Consider the following 7,161-nt stretch of genomic DNA (forward strand, 5'->3'; position numbering starts at 1 on the left):
ACCTTGCTTTGCTTGTCATTGGCCTAAATACATTTTTAACCAAACATTGTAAATCAGGGAAAACATTTTAACCTCAGGCAGTTTAATTCTTCAAGACACATTTTTGGCATAACAAAACAATTTGTGCTAGAAACAGAAATTTGGCATCAAAATTTTAGTTACTCCTGAAGATTGGATTAGGCTGAATTATCCTTTTAGAAGCTGTGAGCCAAAAATTTCTTTTTCCACTTGACTTGAAACTATTTGGAGGGTTAGATTCCTTTTTTATTCCCAAAAGTCAAAGTTAGTAGCTTGAAAGCCTAAAAATTCAAACTCTCATCTTCAAAATTCAAACTTACTAAAAAAAGAAACTTACAGTAGCTTCAGACCCTTTTTCATTTCATTGATTAATTTTGGATTACACTCTTATTTCCTTGCCTGATGTATAGACAAATGCCAGTGGGGTACACACTAATCACTGGTCTCCAGGTTAGGAATTCTGTGAAAAAAATTGAAGAATATTATGGCTGTTGGAATGGGAAAGCTAGAAAACTAATCTATATTAACTGCTTTTAGATATAAAGAAAAGGTCTAGGATATAAGTACCAGTCACATTCCTCATCCATAATAAAGACTTTGCTTGCAGGGTTTCAGAAAGGAACATCTCAGGCTTCTTGCTCTTGGATGGGTTGGGTAAGATCCTGACTACCCTGCCTTGTTAGGATGCACAGTAGATGTGATATATTAACTTAATTGTTGCAGCAGAAGCACAGAAAAATACAATGGGGAAAAGCGCTGTCTTTCTTTCTCCTCATTTCTTAGGAAAAAAGTAATGTTCTGACTGGACCAAAGTAATTACCTCTGGACAATGTGTCTTGCATGCTACATCTTTTCTCTTCTATTTTAATTCTTACTATGTGGCTTCAGCTGAGCAACCAGAATGACACAACTTTACACATAATCAATAAAATAAACTGATCCAGCCAAGGACTCCATACCTGCAGCTATATAATCCTGTGTCTGTGCTTAGATAGCCAACAAGCATTCCCAAGGGATCCTGAGACATTTTCTGCTTCTGCAGTTTATTCAACAGGATGAGAAGAAAAGTCTCAGCATTTACTGAAGCCTTAAAGGAAGTTCAGAACGGGAATTGCTGATCTCCTTCAAAAGGATGTGACTGCAACTTCTGGGGAGAGTGTCCCTGTGTGTGGCTCACAGTGACTGGGGTCACAGCTCCCACCACCAGATGCTCTCTTTCCATGCTGCCCCTTTGGAGCCCAGCTCCTCCAAGAATTCCCCTCAGCTCTCATCCACATCCAGCTCAGTGCCAGCAACTTCTGGAAACTTGGGTTTTAGAGGCACCAGGTTGCTTCAAAACAGATAACTTTTTGTGAACAGCGGTTTTGTCCTGAAAGAATTACACTTTTAGCACTAAATAATACTTCCAATATGTATGGATAGTCACATTCCCTAAAAGGGATAAATGGCAGCTGGCCCTTTTGGTTAAGCATTGCTTTGGTTGACCACTGGTTGAAAGACACAGAAACCTTCCAGAAGAACCATGCTGTCATGAGAAGTTCAGCAGTTTTGCAGCTGAACCTAAACTCCTTCTCAGTATATATATTTATTATCTGTGATAAGCAACAGTATCACCTCTGCTGAAGACCTAAAACAGTTTGTAAATAAGTCTAGCCATATCAGCTCATGTACGGGAGACCGAGACACAGACACATCATTTTTCAATTACTGTATGCCATATTCATTCATGTGTCATTTTTGTCTTTTAGAAAGCTGTTTTCCTAATATGGAGGAAAACCTATCCAACCAAAATCGCTACAGTATTGTAGCAACCGCACTCAGCAGAGAGTGAATCTAATGAGAAACCTCTTGAATCAATTTTGAAATTCCCCTGAAAAGTCCATATCAAGCATTATCTCTCACATTCTAGACTACCTTAATACAGCTATAATTTTCCTTCTGACTCCTGGGGGATTTTCATAAGCACCAGGAAACTCCTGGCTCTATCCTATTTTTTCATTCCAAGATTTAGTCTGGGTCTTACTGAAATTACCCGGAATGTTCGCATCAGTAAGGCAGGAAACATTTTATGCTATCCCCACCAAACTATGCAATAGGGAAATTTGTCAGCCAGGCTTTCCAGGAATGATTGCATTGATTTATCTTCAGTGTGGTATGTCTCAACAAGATTTCTCCAAACACTTCATTCTTAAGGCTATTTCCCTTTAAAGTACTCCTGACATCTGCAGCTTTTACGGCTTGAAGCCCTGGAAGGCTGCTCCTCAGATGGTCGTTACTCCACAAACAGCCGTGGTTTTGACGTTAGCCCAGTCGTGGGCTACACACTGCGAAGTCCCAAATCTCTGCATCACAGACTGCTATTCCACTTTTGGAGTACAATTCTTGAGACTTTCTCTAACACTTTCTTGGTTTATTGTGCTTCATTTCTTGCTATTCTTTTAGGAGACAAAAAGGGGCTCTTTATCCTTTCCCATGAGCTTCCTACACGACACACTTGTGAGTGTGTTCTCTCCTGTGCCTGTCTTCCCAAAATCTTCTCTGCCATGGCAGTTGGTAATGCTAGGTATGGAGGAAAAAGAATAACAGTATCTCCTGGGCCCCTTGATTCCAGGGTAAATCTTGCATGGCAGCCCCAGTCACTGAATGCCCAGGAGGGCTGAGGTAGGAGAGCTAAGAAATGCAAGTGGGCTCTGTGGAGAGCTTTCTTGGGAGGCAGGGTCCTCCACAAAAGTGGAGCTCTAAGCACCAGGAGGATAGTGTCTGGGATATGTCCCTGCAGACCAACCAAAAAACCAAGGACATATCCTAATTCTACATCAAGTTCAGCTCTTTTTGCATTACAGATTTTGCAGCTTGAAATGGTTCCTCTTTTAATCTGGAATCTCCTCAGTAAGATCACAGTGGAATTTATCCTGAGCTGTGAAGGGAGATGTTTTGAAAACTCAGGCTTGGCAGCCTCATCTGGAAAAGTGTTACTGCTATAATGTCCTGGGAGAATGACAGAGAAAATATAGGCTGTTAAAAATTAAAAAGATAAATAATGTAAACAAGCTGATTAAATTCTGTAACCTCTTCAACTTTATGACTCTAGGGTGGCTTATGTCCCCTTCAAATGAATGGATTCTACAAGCTCAGAGAAGGAAATTAGAGATGGCTAACAGAAAAACCCCAAGCAGTTTGGAGTAAAATAAGGCACAAACATCTAAATAGAAATTGTTGCTTTAATTTATGTATCTAGTCTACTATTCTGGTGATCTACCTCATTATTTCATGGGGTAAAATATGATAAGTGACTACAGACAAGGCTTTACAGAATGCAGGTAATTTTTTCCTTCCTAGTTATCTAATCCTGTTTAAAGCAGATTTGAGTGATACCATGCCCAAAGCATTTTCCTGTTTAATTTTATCCATCCCAATCTACAATACATTAAGATATAATAAGACAAAATTCCTATTCTGTCCTATTTCAAAATTTCTTAGTTGCAGTGTCCTCAAATTAAGGAAAGTATGAGGGATAAAACTTTTTTCAGACACTCTTTTACAGAGTTTTGTTTTCATGAAAGTTAATGGGTGTGACTCCATATAATAAGATAGAAGAGAGAGAGTAAATATAAACTACTCAATATTGCAGAGGTTATCATTTTCACATGTGTGAACTTAAAAGAGGCACAGAATATTTTGTGTCTATGTCTTTTGCCAAAAGTTTTGTCGGGTTGGAAAGCCTTATCTTCTCTGAGGTGTTCCAAAGTGCCTACAAAATGTCAATGCCATGCCTGCTGTGTCTGCCTCTGCAAGACTCAGCTGGAGAGCTGTCTTTGGTGTCGCCTTTAACATGTTTGATAAGCCCTATGGAGGACAATATCAGGAAAACACATGGTCACAGGGATGCTTGGGATCCTTGAGGTTCAGAGGAGCTCTGTTGCAGGAGGACACCCGAGCCAGTGAAGGTGCAGACGGGCAGCTGGCCTTATTGCCTGAGGTAAGAGGTTCAGGTGATGGGATGTCATACTCTGAACATGCCAAAATGGAATATGTGTACCCATAGCAGTGAAATAAAGGAAAGGGAACTTCACTTTCCATCAGGAAAATGTGGGAGAAATTGTCACTGAAAGAAATCTATGCAAATCTTGAGCAATGCCATTATTTCAGAATCATAGAATTACAGAATATTCTGAGTTGGAAGGGATTGAAGAGGATCATCGTAACAGCGGAAGAGGTGAGGCAGAGTAGAAATGTACCTACAGATTTACACCAACCTATTGAACACAATTCTAGATACTCACACCAGTGTTGGAAAAGTGCACACTTTGCTGTGAAAAGAGAATGATAGTTACTGCTTTGGAGGACTTGAATCAAAGAGGAACACGATGCAATGAACCGACATGTCTTGTGAAACTGTCAGTCTTCTTTTCTTCCCATACCATGAAAACACAAGGTGGAACCTCTCTCACAGGCAGGAGAACTGAGAAGGGTTGAAATATTCCAGTAAGAATCAAAGCATCAGAGAGACTTCAATGAGTTCAGTCCCCTGTCATTGCTGGCAGTCACATCCTGTAACCCCATAGGTTTATAATTGATCAAGCTCCATTTTTCAGCTAATTAGATTTTTTTTTGCCTTAATGCCTCCAAGTAGAAAGTTATTATGGATCTTCACTGTAATAATGTCTAGAAGTGTTCTAATTATCACTATAAGCTTCTTTACAGCCAGGTTATCTAAGTTCTTTAACCCAAATAACACTTTTCTCCATCATGGGATTTCCTTGGTTAATACATTTATAAAGACAAACCATAGCTCTTTTCATACATTAGTGGGAAAATAAACCAAGTAATTTGCTCATTTGTTTTCTTACTATTTAGGCATGCTATTCTTAACAAGTGGGAGTGGGAATGTGAGAGGTGGGGATCTGGGGACACAGTCTGCTTTAAACTTGCTATGAGTCACAAGGTTAAACCTCTGCTCCTCACTCAAAAGAGAAGTACCTCTGGGATCCTCCCTTTCTAAACTTGTAGAGTTAAATAGTGCAGACAAAACTCTGATCTCCAATTGACTGAATTGCACTAGATGCCTTTGATATAAATATTGCCTTTGATATAAATTAACAATGAGCCAGCCAGTGTTGCTGTCATTTTAAACTCATGGGAATGACTTTTTATACATGTACTGTGCTTTTTGTCATGGATTTAATTTCTCAGTTGAGTTTGTTTGATCTTCATTTAATTGCAATAATAGAGGGAAGAGAAACCTGAACTGTCTTTCCTATTCAGTGTTTCCTATTTTATCATTTCAGGCACATAAGACACAATATCATATTGTTAACATGTGCTCTTATGAATTCTTTGAAAACCAACCTAAGCAACAATGTTTAGACATTGTTTACACAGAGAGAACCTTTGATATAAGAAAATACACTGAAAGCAAGATGAAAGAAAATCAAATTATAAGTACAGTACAGAATAGAGATGAGTTCACCAGAGTAGTTGAACTCTGGGACAATTCTTTAGAATAATGTGAGTTTCTACAGCAGCAGCAATTTTAAAATCAAGGCTGCATGTTCTTCTGAAATGTATGCATCATTTTAGAGAAGAAATTAACTCAGTGAGCTATTTAGGTTACACTAGGTGTTCACAGTAAACATGTGTGTCAATAATTTATTTTTTTAATTACTGGATATGTTGTAGGTTATATACATTTTCAATATCATTCAGACTGCTCTAGGCTAGAGCTGCAAAAAATGAGGTAACTCTTTTGCAGAGGGCTGAAGCTGGTAGTTAGCTTCTCTAATAAGAAGTTGGAGTAGCATAAATAAAAGCTGATAACAAATTGAAATACCTATGCCTCCTTTTAATGACCATTTCCCTCTTAGATTTAGCAATTTCTCTGGAATAATGAGTACAATAGGTAAGAAATTCACTGTTATGAGTGGCTAGAGAAACTGCTAGCACAGAAGACCAGCTCCCATCTGTATTAAAGGTGTAATTCCTGGAATTGAAAATCCTTTTGAAACCTCTCCATAGGTGTCAAGGACACTGGGAGATGCTGACTGGAGGCTTTCTACAACATAAACTTGGAACAAAATGCCAATAAAACAGCAGGTTTGTATTGATTACAAACAAACCCCATTACACCCGACCTGCCCTTTCACATTCAATGTGAACAAAGTATTGCCATACTTTAAGCAAGATTCATTCCACTAAAACACATGGTAATTCTAAGCAGATGCTGCCCTTCAGTCACCAAAGCAATTGTAGAAACACTGCTTGGAGGAAGCCTCTGGAGCCACTTAGCTCAAATAGCTGGGCCACTGTCAGCAATCAGACCTGGCATTGTCACATCCCTCTGGAGAGGGATTTACCACAGTGTCTCCATGCACCTGTTCCAGCACTTTACTGCCCTCCTACATTTTTCATATATCCTGCCTGCCAGGGTTTTCTAACATCCAGACTAAACTCCCACTCTGTGGGCATTGCCCTCTGTTTTAACTTAAATTAAGAGGACTTAGGTCCACCATCTTTGTAGCAACCTTTCTTCAGAAGGATTGCCCTTTTGGCAAATTTTGGGTTGGTTGGCTCTGCACTTACTTGTGACTTATATAAATCATATAACTTTCTCTACCTGCTTATTGTCTCCCACTCATTAGTTATGTTCCCTGGCAATTGTATATTCCAAAATCTATGGCCATTTTGGTATTCTCTGATGAAAAAAAGCATCACATTTACCCTTATCTTGTAACTTTTCTAAGATGTAATTCTCTGTTTTGTTTGACTTATGAGGCATTTGAGGGAATGATTCAAAGTTCACTGAAATCTTCTGGGAAATTTCTCAAAAACGCTGGTTTGATTTCAGTTTCAGATGATTCAGGCCTTCTCCAATGTACCAATCATTCCAGAACTAAAAGGGCAGTATGACTTCACACCAGTGAAGTTCCCCACACCTAGCAACACAAATTAGTGTAAGAGTAATGAAGTCTTGCTCCTCTGTCCAACTTAGTGTGAATACAGATCTTTCCTATTTCTCAAACAAGTATAGGATGGACTGAAGGGGAGCAAAATATGAGACATTTTCTATTTATCATAATGGTGATGGAGTTTTGACAAAAAGTATTAGCAAGTTCCATGTTTCTCTTCTGCAAGATATGGAGAGAG

General features: G+C 38.9%; 1 long non-coding RNA gene across 1 annotated transcript; it reads right to left on the reverse strand.

The window, feature by feature from the left end:
* Nucleotides 1-354: 354 nt before the first annotated feature.
* On the reverse strand, nt 355-6,888 carry LOC135295234 (uncharacterized). The gene is made up of 3 exons (XR_010357267.1): nt 6,736-6,888; nt 4,302-4,480; nt 355-478 (listed from the first exon to the last, which is right to left on the reverse strand). It is a non-coding gene; the product is annotated as an uncharacterized LOC135295234 (long non-coding RNA).
* Between the last annotated feature and the right edge of the window lie 273 nt (nt 6,889-7,161).

The sequence above is a fragment of the Passer domesticus genome, chromosome 2, assembly GCF_036417665.1.
Source record: "Passer domesticus isolate bPasDom1 chromosome 2, bPasDom1.hap1, whole genome shotgun sequence".
In the NCBI taxonomy this organism is placed as follows: domain Eukaryota; kingdom Metazoa; phylum Chordata; class Aves; order Passeriformes; family Passeridae; genus Passer; species Passer domesticus.